This window comes from Biomphalaria glabrata, chromosome 8 (genome assembly GCF_947242115.1).
Source record: "Biomphalaria glabrata chromosome 8, xgBioGlab47.1, whole genome shotgun sequence".
In the NCBI taxonomy this organism is placed as follows: domain Eukaryota; kingdom Metazoa; phylum Mollusca; class Gastropoda; family Planorbidae; genus Biomphalaria; species Biomphalaria glabrata.
In genome coordinates, this window is record NC_074718.1 from 6,289,937 (window position 1) to 6,310,537 (window position 20,601).

Below are 20,601 nucleotides of genomic sequence, written 5' to 3' on the forward strand. Positions count from 1 at the left end.
ACTTTTTTCACAATAGTCTTTAGTTCAAACCCTGACTACACTTATTACAGGAGGCTTTGGCTATAGATTGGAATTGGAATATTTTTTTTCTGTGGAATGTGATTGAGTAGTGTAAACAGCTTGGAGGTTTGTGTTCAAAACCTGACTCAACTGAGTTGTGTTTGCTGACCATCTTAAAGCAGCATGAAGCCTTTTCCCAGATACCCACTCCCACACATGTCCACTAAAGAGATTGGACCAAGCACACTGAGCATGCGTGTAACAGATAGCTGAAGTAAAGAAGTACTGGCCTTAAATACATGTAGCAATTCTAATGATGCAAATGTCGTAGATTCTGGTTTGGGTTTTTCTTTGTGCCACAAGCATGCTTTTTATTACTTGACTAAAAGTCAGATCATGTCACAATGAGTCTCTAATGAGGCTGTGACAATGCGTATTGTATCATATAGCATGAAAGATGCACTATACAAAAGAAATGAAAAAACAAACATCTGAAACAAAACAAACAATATAAATTATTATTAATAATTATTTCTCATCTGTAAGTGGCAAAGTATGCCAGCATAAAATACTGATACTATGCTACCTAAACTGTGTTTCTATCTTACCAGCATAAATATGCTACCTGAACCGTGTTTCTATCTTACCAGCATAAAATACTGTTACTATGCTACCTGAACCAAATCATGTTTCTATATTACCAGCATAAAATACTGTTACTATGCTACCTGAACCAACCATGTTTCTATCTTAATTCTCTTCTCATTAGAGGTCGAAGTTAAATCTGCACTTATTGTGTTAAAGCTGATCTACTCACGAAAGCTTCTATACAGTGGAGTAGCTAGGGTGGCGGGAAGAGGGGGGAGAATTTGAAAATCCACCCGGGCTCCCACTTGAGGGTGCCCTCAAATGAGTGTTTTTTTTTTTACATAATTAAAAATTAAATATTACGCAAAACGCAGGGGCCCCAATAGAGGTCAAGCCCCCAAGGCCTCCAAACAATGGAGAATTCCTAGCTACACCCCTGCTTCTATATGTTAAATTGTTAACATTGTCCAGTTCTGTTGAAAGATATGCAATTAAAATAGGCCCATTGTTTGTCTAATAAAAAGCTTAGCGTCTGTTTTTGTCATCTGTAAAATTGGTGGTGAAAAGAGGTGTGTTGGGGTGGGAGAGGGTCTTATTGGGTCCTGTGACCGATGACCTTTTGGTGACACAATGGAAAAAATTCTTTTTTTGAAATCTCCATGGTCATATGGTTTGTTCCCCTGGTCCATTTTCACCATATTGAAGAATATTGTACCTACTCATGTTTTTTTTATATGTGACATGTACCGGTATGCTTCATTGATGAATATATCACTGTGTAAAAAAATAAATAAAAAATTCAAGGGAAGTAATTAGATAATAAAAAAAAAACCTTTTTATTTCTAAAAATTACCTCTCTTCCAAGTGCCTTTTTATTTTGCATTTTTAAATATTCTAGTTCATATTCAAAAAAAAAATTCCTAAAATCTTTTGTTAAAAAACATTGCTAGCTTATGTATTTGGAAGTGGGTATATTGAAGTTCTTTCTCTGATTCTCATTAAATCTTAAAGCTTTTATCTAAGGATAAAACAATTGATTTCTTCCTGGTCATGTGGTATGCATTTTATACTAATGTCTCAATGACCAGTTCAAACATTACCTGCCGCAATTCTCCTTTATCCTGAGACAGGTTTGGCTTAGGATGTAATAATCTTTAATACTGAAGAAACATCTGAAACTTAAAATAAACAGAACATTTCTCATTGGTTTTTATGTATTTGTAAAGTGTTTTAGCTTATTTAGGTCAAATGTTTATACTTCACCATCTCATTTTTCGGTGATATAAATATAGAATGATGACGTTTGACTTTGTTTGATGCCAAAAAAATCTTGTGTGTGCCCATCTCATCTACTTTTACTTTATCCATTCACTACATACTTCATATGCATAGTAATAAAAAATAGATTGTCTTACCATTGTATGGGGGCGGCCATATATATGATACTCAGTAATAAGAAAAAATACAACATAATTGTTAGTCCCCTTGAGTCCTACTATGTCCTACTATGCTTTAACTGTAAATAAAATGTTAAAAAATTACTACAATAAGTAGTGGGTTTATTTCTGAAGTTTTAATAAAATGTGCAGTCATGAAGTCCTAGTTTGTGTGCAAAATATCAGCTTGATAGGATAACGAATAGTTGTATGAATAAATTATTTAAATATTTAAAAAAAAACTATGACAAAAGTGTGAGTTTAGGAATTGAAAAAGAAAGGTAGTTGTAGAGTAGGTACCTGTAGGTGTGTCTCTATATGAGCACTATAATACACTTATGCTTATGTTTAAAAAAGAAGAATTTCAACTAAATAATATATTTTTAAAGAGAAAAAAAAATACTTTCCATTGAGTCACTGAGAAGCATTTGACAAAGGAGGGGCTTCAATCAGAAGAAAATGTTTTTGTGTAATGATTTGTACACCTAATCCATGTTGTGCAAATGATGAGCTACTGTGAAAAGTGACTTTGAGAAATTCTATTTCATACAGTGGTTCCACATATCATGTTTCATGAGTTAAATTGTTATCCAAGTTGTTAAAGTTTACTTTTTTTGTGTTGGTCTTCCTTTATAAGAGCTTAATCTCCATTTTGTCCTCCTTTATAAGAGTGTAATCTCCACTTTGTCCTCCTTTATAGGAGTTTACTCTACACTTTGTCCTTCTTTATAAGAGCTTAATCTCCATTTTGTCCTCCTTTATAAGACTTACTCTCCATTTTGTCCTCCTTTATAAGAGTGTACTCTCCACTTTGTCCTCCTTTATAAGAACTTACCTCCATTTTGTCCACCTTTATAAGGTTTACTCTCCTCATAGTCCTCCTTTATAAGAGCTTTTTCTCCACTTTGTCCTCCTTTAAAAGAGCTTACTCTCCATTTTGTCCTCTTTTATAAGGTTTACTCTCCATTTTGTCCTCTTTTATAAGGTTTACTCTCCACTTTGTCCTCCTTTATAAGAACTTACTCTCCATTTTGTCCTCCTTTATAAGGTTTACTCTCCACTTTGTCCTCCTTCATAAGAGCTTATTCTCCACTTTGTCCTCCTTTATAAGAGCTTACTCTCCATTTTGTCCACCTTTATAAGGTTTACTCTCCACATAGTCCTCCTTTATAAGGTTTACTCTACACTTTGTCCTTCTTTATAAGAGCTTAATCTCCATTTTGTCCTCCTTTATAAGACTTACTCTCCATTTTGTCCTCCTTTATAAGAGTGTACTCTCCACTTTGTCCTCCTTTATAAGAGTTTACTCTCCACTTTGTCCTCCTTTATAAGAACTTACCTCCATTTTGTCCACCTTTATAAGGTTTACTCTCCTCATAGTCCTCCTTTATAAGAGCTTTTTCTCCACTTTGTCCTCCTTTAAAAGAGCTTACTCTCCATTTTGTCCTCTTTTATAAGGTTTACTCTCCATTTTGTCCTCTTTTATAAGGTTTACTCTCCACTTTGTCCTCCTTTATAAGAACTTACTCTCCATTTTGTCCTCCTTTATAAGGTTTACTCTCCACTTTGTCCTCCTTCATAAGAGCTTATTCTCCACTTTGTCCTCCTTTATAAGAGCTTACTCTCCATTTTGTCCACCTTTATAAGGTTTACTCTCCACATAGTCCTCCTATATAAGGTTTACTCTCCACTTTGTCCTCCTTTATAAGAACTTACTCTCCATTTTGTCCTCCTTTATAAGGTTTACTCTCCACTTTGTCCTCCTTTATAAGAAATTACTCTCCATTTTGTCCTCCTTTATAAGGTTTACTCTCCACTTTGTCCTCCTTTATAAGAGTTTATTCTCCACTTTGTCCTCCTTTATAAGAACTTACTCTCCACTTTGTCCTCCTTTATAAGAGTTTATTCTCCACTTTGTCCTCCTTTATAAGAACTTACTCTCCACTTTGTCCTCCTTTATAAGGTTTACTCTCCACATAGTCCTCCTTTATAAGAACTTACTCTCCATTTTGTCCTCCTTTATAAGAACTTACTCTCCATTTTGTCCTCCTTTATAAGAACTTACTCTCCACTTTGTCCTCCTTTATAAGAACTTACTCTCCATTTTGTCCTCCTTTATAAGAACTTACTCTCCATTTTGTCCTCTTTTATAAGGTTTACTCTCCACATAGTCCTCCTTTATAAGGTTTACTCTTCATTTTGTTCTCCTTGGCGTGGATGGGTCTTGTAACATTAATCTTAAGAGTACTCTTAACCCTAATTCACTCTGAAGAACTAGTGGGAAGTAATTAAAAAAAAAATGAACTTACTTAAAAGAAGGAAATTTGTATTGTGTTTGTGTGTAGAGGTCAGTAGAGGATAGTTAATGTTAATTAACAGTGCAAGTATCTACTTTGGTAATACTTGAAAGAAAACGAATTGAAAATTGCTATTAGTTGTTTTTTTTTTAAATGTTAGTTTGATGAGCTGCTCTCTGAGACAATGGAATGTAAAAAAAAAAAAAAGTCTTTCAAACAACATTGGAAAGGTCACGAGACACTGTAGTGCTGTCATGTCGAGCATTTCGCAACCCTTGTTACTGGCTACTCCTGACAAGAAGGCAGAGAAGGAAGGGAGACAATTATTTGCAATAAAAGTTGCACAAAGCTTTAAATGAACAAAACAAACCCCACTTTTATTTTTCTCAAGACTGTTTATTGGTGTCGTTTCATTCCAAGGTGTTTGGGTATAAAGAGATGATATTCTTACCTAGTGTACTTTGATACGATTTTTGAGAAGCGCTTTCTAGTCTCGATGAGATGACCAAAACGAAAACTTTACCTGCTAATGACCTGCCTTTAATTGTATCACTTCATAAGGTCATATGTAAATGACATCCCTCCCCCACCCTAATGTTAGCTCTCCATCGCTTCCTGCAGTTTTCTATTTTTATCCTTTTAAAATGATCTTTTTTTTCATTATAATTCCCTGGCTTAATTCACAGCTGGAATGCTCACATGCAGTGTTGTTATCGGTTTAGTCAGTGTCACGCTTAGTTCCATTGTGATGGGCACAGGATGCCCTGGCACCCCACTTGGTGTGTATCCCTCTCGAGAAAACACAGTAGCTCAATGCATTTAATCCCTTTAAATACTATTTGTAACGAGTTCAATTAATATGTTCCTGAACGATTCTATGGAATGGATTAAATAAGATTCAAGTGTGTCACTTTTTTCTCTCTCCCTATTTGTGTTAGGTTACAGCTTTCACATAGTTGCATTCTATATGCCAGGTTGATGTTCTCTCCCCCCCCCCCTCCCTTACCCTTTCAGTTTCTCTTCGATAATCTTTGGGAATAAATGTTAAACATCTTTTGTGAATAAAAAAAAATCAGTTTTGAATGTTTGAAATAGTAATAATTGAAGAAAAAAACGAAATATATATTCATTATATATTTAAACTATAATCACCCTTATAGACTTTTGCATTGCGTTCTTGACACTTAGGCTTTCCTTCTATACTGTCCATACGATCGTCAAATCACATCCGTCCTCTGGCAGACATGCTTAGACGTCATAGAAAGCAACTAATATGGACGCCGAGACTTTTTTTTTTTAATGGATGTCATGATATAAAAAATAGAAAAGGGGGGGGGGGGTTAGAACTTGTCGTTGTCACTGTCACTTAAAGTTATTTATACTGGGCTTAGGATTTGTTGAGTCTATATCCTGACAGACATTTCTTTCCTTAGCTGGCTTCAAATTAGCGTCGGCGCTTAGCAACTTTATCACCCTGTGTCATTAACTGTTTCTGAACAGACCACATTTCTGCTGCCACCGGACGAATCACATAGACACAATAGATAATACAGTAGTGATTCTCACACTGGCACTATTGATGCGCACTTCTTGTAGCTAGAGCATTATGCCCCCCCCCCCTTTTTTTTTTCTCTCGAGGGTCGGACTTAAGAATGCTGAAACCCTGCGTAATTTGACAACGAAGGCCTAATAGTGAGGGATCCGTTAGGGTCCATCATTGCAGTAAGGGCGGGGGGGGGGGGTTATCATTTTGAGATGCAGAAATATATTATTCATGGAGACAAATAACGCTTATCATAGGTGTGTACATCAAGCCTTGAGACCCTTTTGGCTTCGAGACCCTTTTGGCATTGAGACCCTGTGCGGTCGCTGATTTGGTACACATCTAAAGCAGAGCCAGAGGCGCGGAGGCTGAGCGGTAAAGAGCTGAAGACTGGGATTTTTAATTCCGGAATCTCTGAGTCCACCCAGCTCTGGGCGTCCCTTAGTCCACCCAGCTCTAATGGGTACCTGACATAAGTTGGGGAAAGTTGGTCGTTGTGCTGGCCACATGACACCCTCGTTAACCGTGGGTCACAGAAACAGATGACCTTTACACCATCTGCCCTATAGACCACAAGGTCTGAAAGGGAACTTGTATTATTTTTTTTAAAGCACAGCCGGCCCATTCCCCTTTGCTTTTTCCTCGTAACTAAAAAAAAAAAAAGGTCCTGCCATAGACCTTAATTAATGACCCCAGTTTATAATCAAACACCCGTTGTTTTTTTTTCTTCAATTTGTGGTCATACGAGATAGAGTTGATAGGATAATTGAAATAACCTATATATCTATGTGCCAGGCGCAAAAGGACATTGCCCCCCGAGGCCGTTGTCTTGTGCACCTTGGCTAATTACGTCATTGAAATGGTGTTTCTTATCTTCAAATGAGAGACCTCTATTTTGTGTGTGTGTGTGTGTGTGTGCGGGGACTCCGTGCATTGAATTCATAACATTCATTAACAGGGGACAGCACCGAGGCATGGAAGGTCCCAGGCGACGTCGCCTCTTTGTGAGGTCGTGACCTCTGTGGTCTTGAGAGCATTTGTTCAGCAGCCATCCCTGTTGAATTGTACACGTTTCGGTTGTGACTCCAGGCCTGGAGCCTTATAACGATGTGGACTGGTGTGTCGTTCTCCTGTTCCACTGATGCACAAACCTACGGCTACGGCCCATTCACAGTCCCTGGTATTTAGACGCCTTCCTAGAAACATGCGCTCACCTTGCATTACGAGGCTTTTAGAAACTCAGTTCCATTGGGCTTGGGAGAATTTTTATTTAGTTATTTATTTTTATTGTTTATTTTTATTGAGTTAGTTATTTTTATTATTTATTTGTATTTATTTATGTTTATGTTTTTATTTATTTCTATTTGCGTTATTTATTTTATTATTTTTCTTTATTTTTTATATTTTTCTTTATTTTTATTTTTATTATTTATTTTTATTTAGTTAATTATTTTTATTATTTATTTTTATTTATCTGTTTTTATTTTTTTATTTATCTATATTTATTTATATTAATTTATATTTATTTTTATTTATTTATTTATGTATATTTTTATGTATATTTATTTATTAATAATTATTTTTTAAATTTATATTTATTTGTTCGGCCCAGCACACTGGGAAATTCTAAGACCCACCAGGCTTAAAACGGTTGAATGCTATTGTTTTTGTTTCACATTTTTCGGATGCGCTTTTAGAGTTGAAGATAATCTACATCCTAGTCCAAACCTCCCTCTGGACCGCGGGCGAAGGCAGCGGGCAGGGTATGAACCCTGGACCATCAAGACAACCGAACGACATTCCAGCTCGCATACCGCACGACCAGGCAGCCATCCAGTTGAGTAACAGCGTTAAATACAATGCAGCGCTGGATTTACTTATAGACTACGTAGGCTATAGCATAGGGCCCCGAATTTGCTTTAGGGCCACTCAAAAAAAAAAAAAAAAGCTACAGTGATATGATCATTCATTTTCATGAAAGAGTAAAGGAAAATGTGCCTTATGTTGGCGATATCTCAAATAGATTAGGACCTTTTCATCGAATGGAGTTAGGCATTTATCTAGATAGGTGTGGTTTTTTGGTTTTAATAATTTTATCTAATTTACACTGTTTCATGTTAGTTATCCCTTAATTCCATGAGATGACCACCGCAGTACTAATGTTGACCTGCTCGCAATGTCTTGCCATCCATGTCTTCTTCACTTTCTTTCACCTGGCACTGTGCTCTGCAGGAGGTTTGCGGTTGTGTACCCCAGTGTTTCTCAAGCTTTTTCTAGTGGGACACCATCTAAATAATTTTTTTTTTAAAAGTCCCCCCCCCCTTTTTTTTTGGGGGGGGGGAGGGGGTCTGTGTCAAGGGTGACATCACCGCAAAGAAAAAATCTTCGAGTCAAAGGAAACTGATGTTATGTGGCTTCATTGTCCAGTGTTTGCAGAAGTTTCGATCAGCCGATTCGCACCGCCTTTATAAGGGCTGGATATGGCCCTAGGATCGTAGTTTGGGCATCACTGTTTAGCAGGATTCGTTTCTTTCCTCCTCCTGGTATCTTGTACACAACAATCTTCGACTATTTCTTCTCAATGGTTTGAACCCTTCTTAGTCACTAATGGTGTGGCTATGTTGACGTTAGTCGTGTGAATCATGGGAAGGCTACTTGGTGTGAAGGTCGATCTGACCTGGGGCAGAGTCATCAGTTCAAGGAAATGAACGCCCCTTGTGCAATGTGTAAACATATTCTTTGTTTATTAACCCAAACAAACAACATTCTAAACATTAACTCTCCAAATATTCATAAAGGATATTACTCGCAATTATGCACATAGCACAGTAGCTCTTCAGAGTTGTATTATTATTTGTTCATTTTAAGAAATTGTGTGTTACCCTTATGCAAAATCCAACATGTATTTTTATCAGATTTCGTATTCACGAGATCTAGTACAGATAAGCCATTTAGGGCTAACGCGTTTTGTTGTATTTTTTAAAATCTACTTCTCCGTTAAGTGTATGGAAAATATACGGTAACACTGACACCCCGAACTAGATTTAGACTTGATAAGGCCCTAACCTATTTGAGATATGGGACCCCCCCCCCCCTTGTAATCAACATAAAGCAATTTATTCGTTTGTTGTTGTTTTTTCAAAACAATTTTTGGGAGTAGGGGGGGGGCATAAGCTATGGCGGCCATGTAGCGTTTAGGTAAATCTGGCACTGTTCCTATGATGTCAGTGGTCTGTTGTTGGGAGCAATAGAGCCTGTGAAATTGTGAGTTGCGAGAATCATATTGTTTTTACATATAACTTTTCATTATGACTCCTATTGCTGTTGTTGTTTAGGTGATACATAGTCATCATTTGACTTAATCTTCTTTTGAAGTGAAACGCAAACTGTTTGGATTGTATCACATACTCTATTTAGTGAGACATTTCTGTGGCATTGTACGTCACGAGAGACGATCTCTTCCCTTCTCGTGTAATCACCAGGCGCTGTTGCACATCCACCCTGACTTCTACTTCTGGTACGTTTGCCATCTGCAACCTCCCAGTACCCTTCCTTTATGCTCGCTTTCCATGTGGATCTATCTAGTGCCTCTTTTTTTTTCCCCCAACTGTCAGTGTTGTTTTTGAAGAGCTTCATGTCGCGCTTGGATACATCAGTTTACCTTAAAAGTGAGCGACCATCGGCCGTCCTGCCATCTTTTAGATCACCATACAGAATATCTTATTGAGATATACAAGAAGATAATCTATATTTAGTGGACGTTTTTGTTGATCAAGAGCCCGTAGAATCCCTGCAAATATTCACTCGAGATGTGCAACTCCTAGTCCATTTTTTAAAAAATGGTCGCAATTTATTTGTTTTTCTAAATAAAAAAAAATATTGCGCCGTCAAGTACCATCAGTCAAACTCGATAAACACAGCCCAGTTATAGCTATGGTCTTCGATTCTACACTAAATACTTATAGCCTGCCTTTCCACAGCTAGAGCTATTGTATTCGATTCTACACTAAAGGCCTATAACCTGCATTTCCCCAGCTAGAGCTATTATATCGATTCTACACTAAAGGCCTATAACCTGCATTTCCCCAGCTAGAGCTATTATATCGATTCTACACTAAAGGCCTATAACCTGCATTTCCCCAGCTAGAGCTATTATATCGATTCTACACTAAAGGCCTATAACCTGCATTTCCCCAGCTAGAGCTATTATATCGATTCTACACTAAAGGCCTAAAACCTGCATTTCCCCAGCTAGAGCTATTATATCGATTCTACACTAAAGGCCTATAACCTGCATTTCCCCAGCTAGAGCTATTATATTCGATTCTACACTAAAGGCCTATAACCTGCATTTCCCCAGCTAGAGCTATTATATTCGATTCTACACTAAAGGCCTATAACCTGCATTTCCCCAGCTAGAGCTATTATATCGATTCTACACTAAAGGCCTATAACCTGCATTTCCCCAGCTAGAGCTATTATATCGATTCTACACTAAAGGCCTAAAATCTGCATTTCCCCAGCTAGAGCTATTATATCGATTCTACACTAAAGGCCTAAAACCTGCATTTCCCCAGCTAGAGCTATTATATCGATTCTACACTAAAGGCCTATAACCTGCATTTCCCCAGCTAGAGCTATTATATCGATTCTACACTAAAGGCCTATAACCTGCATTTCCCCAGCTAGAGCTATTATATTCGATTCTACACTAAAGGCCTATAACCTGCATTTCCCCAGCTAGAGCTATTATATTCGATTCTACACTAAAAGCCTATAACCTGCATTTCCGCAGCTAGAGCTATTATATTCGATTCTACACTAAAGGCCTATAACCTGCATTTCCCCAGCTAGAGCTATTATATTCGATTCTACACTAAAGGCCTATAACCTGCATTTCCCCAGCTAGAGCTATTATATTCGATTCTACACTAAAAGCCTATAACCTGCATTTCCCCAGCTAGAGCTATTATATTCGATTCTACACTAAAAGCCTAGACCTAAGTTGATTTCACTACTGTTATTGGTCAGAGGGATTGACTTGTCTGAGCGACAGACCAACGTATTTGTATTGACGACGTAGCTGTACTAAATTAGACTGTTACCCGCTGGTCTTCACTAACGGCGGCCTAGTGTTACTATTTTGTTTGAAATAAGGGCTGCATACTTTGACCACTTCAGGGGCAGGTGATTGAAGTTGCGTGGACAAAGATGGACCAGAGTGTGGTGTGTGACCAGCAACACGTCTTTACCCCACTTGACCACGTACTATTACATTGAGATAATTCCCCAAGGTACTGAATGTATTTCCCAGCGTTCACTTCAATTGGAACTCGAGAACCTCAGTTTTGGCAGCAAAGTGTTTTATCATTCAGTCACCACGAATGGACTTGCGGTATGCGCTCCCGTCATTACTATGTTCTCTGGCTCGTATCCCCTTTTCCCTGTCGCCCTTTAGAATCGAGAATGTTTGGGCATATCTTAATAATTGTCCTTCAGTATTAGGAGAAAAGCGGCAGTACTCGAAGTAGTGTGTTTTTTTTTTCTTTAAGTTAAACTTGAGAATCTGGTTTAGAATAGGAGGTTTAAAACATGAAATTCGTGTTTTTTTTTTTTCAACTTGAGAATCCCTGGTTTAGAATGGGAAGTTAAAAACATGAAATAACTGCTGCTATAGACTATTCAGTGAGATGTATTTATATCTTAACAGTTGTCTTATAATGAACGTTTCAGTCTTAAGAGAGCGCTATATTTAGCTCATGACTGGTCAGGAGGGGAGGGGAAGGTGGGGGGGGGGCAAAGTTTCTAACGAAATGGTAATGTAAGAAAAGTCTGACTAAAGTTCAAGGACGGGAGGGGTTAAACAGAGAGAGAGAGAGAGAGAAGAAAAAGTCTTGTGTTTGGGGGTGGTGGTGGTGCTGCTGCTCTGTGGCTTCTGCGAGTTCAATAACTTCATGAAAGCTGTCATTCCAGTTTACATACGAAAGGGAAATAAGTTATGTCAACAAAAAAATTATCTCCCTTCACTTGGGTTGTTTAAATATTGAAAGGCCTTTAAGACGTCGGTGTTTGTGATGGTTGTGTGTGTGGGTGTGTGTGGATTGTGTCAATACATTGACAGCAAAGAGCTGACCCAGAAAGAATTCCTGTGACTTAAGTAGCAAATGTCGTATTGGATTTAGTGGTAATGTCGATTGCTTTCTTTGACATTAAAAACAGAAATATTCAAATCTAGGTAGTTACATATTGTTTACTTCTTTTTTTAAAAAAAGACAAAACTAAAACTAAATCTGGGCATTTCGAACATGTACTGTTTTTCACCAATAACCAAGATTCCTTTCAATTACCGTTACGTAAAAAAATTGGTACAATGGAATCTTTAAATTGTCATTCAGATCTTGCAATTTATTTTAAAAGGAAATCATTTTCATTCAGGTCTTACGAAACAACTAAGAAAGAACTAGGGGTTTATGTAATTTAAAAAACAAAATAACAATCTTACTTTGTTGTAATCTATTTCCTTTAATACAAGCAAAATATAATGAATCTTTAAAAAACAAAGCTTTTCTTAAGGTGAAGAACTCCGCCTTTAAAACTATATCTACCAATAAAGTAAAAGCTATTTCGCTTATTTGACATCAACCAAAATAATTAACTACCAATAATTAATGGACTAATTGGGTATTTTTAAAAAAATTGATTCATGTTTCGTTAGTTAGAATAAATAATTATATAAAGTATTAACTCGACTTGAGAATGCGTGAGGGAGAAATAGAGTTAACAATTTGTTTTTTATAGGGGACTAAACACAACACATTTAGCCATAGCTGTGAAAACCGAAGTATTAGTTTTCCTTGTTGGTATTAAACAAAATAATGAATTACCAGTAACTAATTGTCTGGTTACTTTTTTTTATTGATACATGTCTTGCCTATTGATGGACTTCTTATGGTCCGACGGCTACGCTGGGCAGGGCACGTATCCCGTATGGGAGACGAACGTATGCCAAAGGCAGTCTTTTTTTGGTGAGGTAAGAGATGGTCGGTCGTAAGAGAGGCGCCCCACGGAAACGCTTGAAAGACCAGCTTAGGCGCAAACTTGAAGAGAGCACATGGTTACATTCGGCCTCAGAACGAGACAGCTGGAGGTCACTCACAAAGGCCGCGGGATACACATTTGAGACCAAAGGAAAATCTACATCGACCACCTGCGGACAATGGTTATGCTTGCCCTGGCAAAATATGTAGGTCACATCTGGGGCTACGCAGCTACGGGAAATACTGCATTCCTCACTTATCTTCGGACCTCGAAGACAAGCCTTCTTATTATGTCATGCCTATTTCAATGAATATGTTTGCGAAATTTCAACTTGATACGAGAAATCACGTGTAGGCCCTACACACTTGTTACTAGAAGGACAGAGGAGAATGTAAAATTAAATGTTTTTAAATAATGGTCATAAGCTGGAAATATAAGTGCGCACAGTGGTGTGACTGTGGAATGGTGCGAATATGTGCTGAAGGAAAAAAAAGGAAGACAAAAGAGGACTTGTCTATTGTAAGCTAATACTTCGCGCATTGTAGGTGTTACTCTGGTTCTGGTTAACTAGAGAACGTTCGATTCCCATACTGGCCATTTTTTTGTTCTTTTTCTTATTGACAATCACCTTATTGTTGTTAAGTTTAGACACACTATATTCAAGGTCGGATTTAATTGTGTGAAGGCCCCTACACTTTTTCGAATGCTTAAATAAAAAAAATAAACTTAATAAAAATACTAATATCTAAAATCATGCCATATTATACAAGAAAAAAAAAAGGTACTTGTAAATTAAATTAAACTTTCCTTCTTTAAAAATTACAGTTGTTTAATATGCATATTTGAGTAACCAAAAATAAAATAAAATATGTAAATTTGTAGCGTTTACGTAATGTAATAAATCCGGAGTACGCCATTATAAATTACAACATTCTAACCGAAAACTTCTTCACCACGACAGTGTTGCCAACTTTAAGATTTAAAGTAGTGTTGGTAAAAATGCGAAAATATTAATTTTATAAGGTAAACTTATAATGAAATCGAAATAAAGATTTTTTTTTCTGTTGCGGGGCCCCTTTCTTGTGGATGCCCCTGTGCTGTTGTAACGCCTGCCCTCCCTTAAATCCGACCCTGACTATATTATTTAAACAAGTGGATTAAACAAAAATATCGTAATGGTTTTAACTATATTTACAAAACGACATAATTGTCACTTAGCTTTTTTTTTTTTTTTTACTTCTAAAGTTTAAACTAGATCTAGGTTGTTTTTTTTTTTCTTTAGAGATTTGTTATACCTAATTAGAATAAGGTGGGTCAAAACCCCCTCCCCTCCCCTATTGTGAGTAGAGAGGGCGCTGATTTGTTTGTTTCTAACGTATTGACTTACTAGAATCTATCGTTGCATGATTAATATAGCTTTTAAATTGATACAAGTTGGGGGTTATTTGTGATGATGTCAGCCAATTAGCATAGTTGCCTCCACTTACGACGCCTATAGTTTGATAGACTATCAACTCTGGGCAACGCTTAAGGTTGTTGTTTGATATTGGGTTTCCCTTCAGGAGATTGATTCCTGTTTACTCAGCCTATATCTGAAAACAGACCCATAAGGTCAAGTCGTTTGCTCGAATTACCAAAAACTAGACCACCTGCAATGCTAATCTTGTGTTCATAAACATTGTTGTTTAGGGTAAATATAAGACATTTTTCCTACACATGATTGTTGAGCTTCAGATTAGAGCGTACTGTGTCTTCTCTTTCTGGGGAATGCATATGAACTGTTGATAAACTATGCGAAATATTTCAAATCGTTTTCCTGTTTCAGCTATCACAATGCTATGTAAACACAAGCAAAAAAAAAAGAATACTCTTTTTAAAAACAAAGCTTTTTTAAAGGGAAAGAAGCGCTAATTACTGCCATTAATTTAAAGATGGCAGGTTTTAGCTTCCTTCTTGCTGTATGAGACAAAATTAATTAAGTACTACTAACTGATTATTTAATTGGTTAATTATTTTGATGTTGATTTGTATATTGTCTTCGATTATGAATAATTTCAACTTGATACGAGAATGGGAAGTCATATGCATGACTAAATGCATGACTCATAGGACGTAATCATCTTCTTTTTTGAAGTAACGTCTGTATTATATAAGATAAGAAGATAAGAGAGAAAAAAACGTGACAAAACATAATAAGGGAGGTATATTCGTAAATGCATCCACATCTCTCATTAAGTAGCACTTATTTCCCTTATTTTGATGTCAAACAAAATTAATTAACTCCAAAAAGACTAATAATTAATTACCCAATTGATTAATTGTTTTAATCGATTCTAGTTTTTTTTTTTTTAGGTACAGCAAATAATTGTGCAAAGTTTCAACTTGATCCGAGAATGGGAAGTGGGAGAAAACTCATGTTCAAAATTTTTACCAGACAGAGTTGATATAAGCTTTGTAATAAAGAAAATACAAAAGTTTATGTTTCACCACATCATCTTCAGTGATTGACCCTGGCTGGCTCAGGACGTTAGGTGTACGCTTTAACTCATTGTGTGCTCTCAATCTTCTGAACTTAAGTACTCGCTTCTTTAGCATTGTGTACTTTTGAACTCTATAACTCCCTGGGTACTTTTAGCTTTCTTTCCATTACAGTATGGTCACCATCTTTGAGTAGTCCTGGTCAATACGTCTCTACACTAAATCAACGACCCAGCCAGTCACATTCTCTATGCTTGAATTCTTCTGTGACGGACACATATACCAGTAATTGAATGAAAGAAACTCAGGTGTCAGCTAGGGGCGGTAATTGCGAACGAGTGAAATTTCCAAACCATTGATCTACAGACAGTTTGTTATTTAAAAAAAAAAAACGAACTCAGAAATATAAATTGACGATTGAAGCAATGAAAGAACCGAAACGAAACATACATTTATTTCCATAAATTAAAATTGATGTAAATAAGAATAAATATCCTATATTCTTCCAATCAAGCATCTATCTATCTATCTATCTATCTATCTATCTATCTATCTATCTATCTATCTATCTATCTATCTATCTATCCAACGGTATATCTACCTATCTATCTATTTTATATTCTTTCAATCAAGCATCTATCTATCTATCTATCTATCTATCTATCTATCTATCTATCTATCTATCTATCTATCTATCTATCTATCTATCTATCTATCTAACGGTATATCTACCTATCTATCAGTTTTACAGTCCGTCAGTCTGTCTGTCTATCTAACTATCTATCTAGTTCCATTCCAATGCAGAATAAAAGAGTCTAAGGTCTGCTGATTGGTGGGACATAACATTTCTTATAAACTTGTATTTTAAAGTTGTTTTTTTATATTTGCTCACATTAAATCCCCCTTTTCTTGATGCCATACAAAGAAATAAATTCCATCTATCTAGCTATTGAAATTGACAAACACGCTATGGAATAGCGTAGACCTAATCGTATCCCAAATATTGACATAATGTCACACGATGCCAACACACTGCTGTATAATAACCCGCATATTGTCAACCGTGTCCAGTAAACTGTACCAGTTTTTTTTTTTTGTTCCCTTGTAAGAGGGGAAAAAAAAAAGCCCTGGAATTTTGGACTCTATACAAGTCAATTCATCAGCACTAGTGAACCATCCTCCCTTGCTACCCTCAAGGCTACAATCTACGTCATTGTAAGGAGAGTGTGCTTACGTTTTTACTAAGATGTAAGGCAGACGCGCTTGTGTGTGTGTGTGTAAAAGGGGAATATATAAAAATGGGAGGGGGGGGGTCTCGTAGAGGCACGGGAAGCTAAATTTCTGAAAATCTGTAGAGACGGTCCAGTGGAAATACAATAAATCTGATTGCACGCCCTGATTAATTTTAACGTTCGAGAGAAGAAGAAAAAAATATTAGGACGTCATGGAAGACGTCACAGTGACCCTCAAGCGATAGGGGCATGTAGTGGTGGGGGGTGAGAGGAGTTTTTTTTTAGGTCGGGATCAGCATTTGAGGCGGGGAAGACGATGTAATATCAGACCCCCTTTAAAGTTTAGAGCACGTCACTTCCTGTTCTCTCTGAGGCTGTCTACATTCCTAAGTTTGAAAAACCAAATCATTATTTTTCAGACTTTCAGTTTTGTTTGCACTGTACGGCTAGTCTTGAAAACGAGCTATTGGTTTAAACTGCCCACAGGTTGTGACGTTGCAGGTCAGTGTTGAGGCCCTCTATGACGATTGGTCTCGAACTTTCACACACGAATTTCAGTCGCTTAGAAAGATTGCTTTATGTCTAGATCTATGCTTTACTTCTAGATCTAGGCTTTATGTCTAGATCTATGCTTTATTTCTAGACCTATGCTTTATTTCTGGACCTATGCTTTATTTCTATATTTAGGCTTTATTTCTAGATCTAATAGTAGCAAGTCAAAAGCCTTCAAGTCGATTAACGTAGAGCACAGACCCAGCTGTTAGTTGGAGACTGTGAACTACATATTTTATTACATTTTTCGCAGACGATTTGTCAAAATTTTAATTCCAGTTTGATTTTTTTATGCAGTCAGTCTAGGTTTGACGCAACGCTTCTCGCTGTTACTCTCTCAAAGGCATAAAATAGTCGTTCAAGCTTTTTTTTCACATTCAACTTTACCATAGCATTGGTAGAAAGCAGAACGCTGTTTAATATGCTCTTGTTACAACGCTTGTATCATGTCACTCTGTCTGTCTGGTGAAAAAGTTTGAACATGTTTGTTCTCCCATTGGCCATTCTCGGAGCAAGTTACAGCTTTGCAGAATTATTCATTGAACCTGATAAGACATGAATCAAAATTTAACAATTAATTGATTGTTGTTGATTAATTATTCTGTTTTAATGAGAGATGTATATATATATATATATATATATATATATGGATTTATTCCCCTTATTACGTTTTGACACTATTTTTTTGAGAACATTGTGTGTTTTTATACAACTATAAATTGATGTGTTCTCTCCTATGGGATGCTGATTTAGCTTCCACTAAACATTTTTCATGGTCATAAACGTAACATATAGACAGGGTAAAAAAAACATCAAAACACACAAACCTCAGAATAAGTTTAAAAACCAATAGTCTAAAAAAATGAAAATGTTTCCACGCAGCTTCCGGAAGCATCGGGTTGCTAGGTAACTAAGGCTTTGGGAAATTGAGGATCTTACTTAAGTACATTCATTTTTTGTTTCAACTAATACACTTTTATTGCATTGTAACCCTGTACTTGGAGAGTCCGTTGTGCTTGTTTATGGCATATATTGTATTCAAACTATTTCAAACTAACTAAAATTTTGAGTTAGAAATGTATATGTATTAAGTCAAGGGTTTTCTCTCAAACCTGCATTGCGTTAAAACTTTGAAATAGCAGTAAAACATTTAAAACTTTGAAATAGCAGTAAAACATTTAAACTTTAAATGACAGTAAAACATTTAAAATTTAAATAGCAGTAAAACATTTAAACTTTATATAGAAGTAAAACATTTAAACTTTATATAGCAGTAAAACATTTCAACTTTATATAGCAGTAAAACATTTAAAACTTTATATAGCAGTAAAACATTTAAACTTTAAATGGCAGTAAAACATTTAAACTTTAAATAGCAGTAAAACATTTAAACTTTATATAGCAGTAAAACATTTAAACTTTATATAGCAGTAAAACATTTAAAACTTTATATAGCATTAAAACATTTAAACTTTATATAGCAGTAAAACATTTAAAACTTTATAATAGCTGTGAAACATTTAAACTTTATAATAGCTGTGAAACATTTAAACTTTATAATAGCTGTGAAACAATCAAAACTGTATAATAGCAGTGGATCAATCAAAACTTTCTAATAGCAGTACAAGTTTAAAGTAACAAACTGTCTGTTGTGGTGCTTGATTATTTTCTGAAACTCACACGTCACTTCCACTTCTGCTATTCAACGTCACGTGATCACAACTCGGACGCTCATGTCTGCCACTTAATGGCTAGTCAATCTTGAGTTCTGCACGAGTGTATACATGTAAGGTGAATAATTACCAGCGTTGTGTGTCCTACTCAATGTAGCACGGTCCTCCCTTCCTTATTCCTCCCAGCCATATTTAAAAAAACTGTTGTTATCAGTTTCTGTTGTTGTCGTGATACTAATAAAGAGATCAAAAGAACTCCGCCAGGAAGTCTAACGACCCTAAGATGCATACAAGGCAGAACTGTACATTAAAAGTGTTTCTTCTTCCTCGTTCTCATTTTTATGTTGGAGTGTTCCGATGACTAGACCAATACATGAGATGAACTGCGCAGTGGTTTCCAAATAAGGGAGCTCTCCATATAGTTTTCTTTCTATTGTGGTGTTTTGGGAGCCAGTGTCTTGTACGGGCCTTTTGGTAGAGAGAGCAGTTTTGAAGGACATGGTCAGTATTCTCTGGCGACACTCCACATGGGCAGATTTCATTGGTTCCAATTTTGAGCTTCCCGTACATATGTTGTCTCATTCTGTTGTGTCCGGCCCTGAGTCGAAAGATTAGACGTTGATCTTGTCGGGATAGCTTATAATTGGCATCATCTTTCTTGTGATTCAAATGAGAGCTTGTCCATTTCTCATTTATTTTATTTACTTTTTATTTTCTTCATTTCTTCTGGAATGTTTAATTCTGAGTTTGTTTTTTCCAAAAAGTGTTTAATTTGGTGGAACTTACCTATGCAGTGCTTTACAAGTGGAACTTACCTAACTATGCAGTGCTTTACAAGTGGAACTTTCCTAACTATGCAGTGCTTTACACAAATAATATAATAACACTCTGGCAGACCTGGGAGGCGCGGTGGCTGAGCGGTAAGGCGCTTAGCGACCGAACCGGGTCCGGGGTTTGAATCCTGGCGAAGACTGTGATTTTTAACTTCAGGATCTTCGGGCGCCCCTGAGTCCACCCAGCTCTAATGGGTACCTGACGTTAGTTGGGGAAAAGTAAAGGCGTTTGGTTGTTGTGCTGGCCACATGACACCCTCGTTAACCGTAGGCCATAGAAACAGATGACCTTTACATCACCTGCCCTATAGACCACAAGGTCTGACAGGGGAACTTTACTTCACTTTACTGGCAGACCTGAATCTAATGAGTGACTTGTTCATTACTATGTGTCTTGTTATAGTAGATCTATACGACTTTCTAACTAGATATATTTACTTACATTTCATGTAGTTATTTGAACTAGTTTGACTGTATCTATGATGTCTACAAAGTATCGATAACAAAAACATATACATGCACTATTTGACACTACGAAACATCTCGACCATTGAAGTATGTGTTGTGTACTACCTATGTTGTGAACAGAATGATAACAGAGTCTAAAACCATGTCCGCTTAGTATGGCTTCAATACACTGAATGACTTACACAACAACACACATTTCGTGAACACATTCTTACGGACGAGTTACAAGCACATGTCAACACAAGTACGGCTACCGATACAGCCATATCATTTTCATAACAACATACGAGGCTGTAAAGCAGGAAGCTAGTGATATAGCTCGTAAGAGCCAAAGATCTGGATCTATGGAGTGTTTGAGTCATTTAGAAATAGCACCAATAGAAGTTGGGAAAGGCTTCAGGAACATTTTGTGGGGGGGGGGGGGAAAGAGAACACGTTGATTTGTGAGATGTAGACCATTGAG

At 36.6% G+C, this 20,601-nt stretch overlaps 1 protein-coding gene and 1 long non-coding RNA gene across 3 annotated transcripts in view; one reads left to right on the top strand and one right to left on the bottom strand.

The window, feature by feature from the left end:
• Nucleotides 1–20,601, top strand: part of LOC106057346 (ubiquitin carboxyl-terminal hydrolase 38-like) — a 73,526-nt gene that overhangs the window by 3,122 nt on the left and 49,803 nt on the right. The gene's annotated exons all lie outside the window — the stretch shown is intronic.
• On the bottom strand, nt 56–20,388 carry LOC129927899 (uncharacterized). 2 transcript variants are annotated; one of them, XR_008779550.1, is made up of 3 exons: nt 20,113–20,388; nt 1,689–1,766; nt 56–462 (listed from the first exon to the last, which is right to left on the bottom strand). It is a non-coding gene; the product is annotated as an uncharacterized LOC129927899 (long non-coding RNA). The 2 variants fall into 2 exon arrangements; XR_008779549.1 differs by having other exon boundaries at nt 56–491.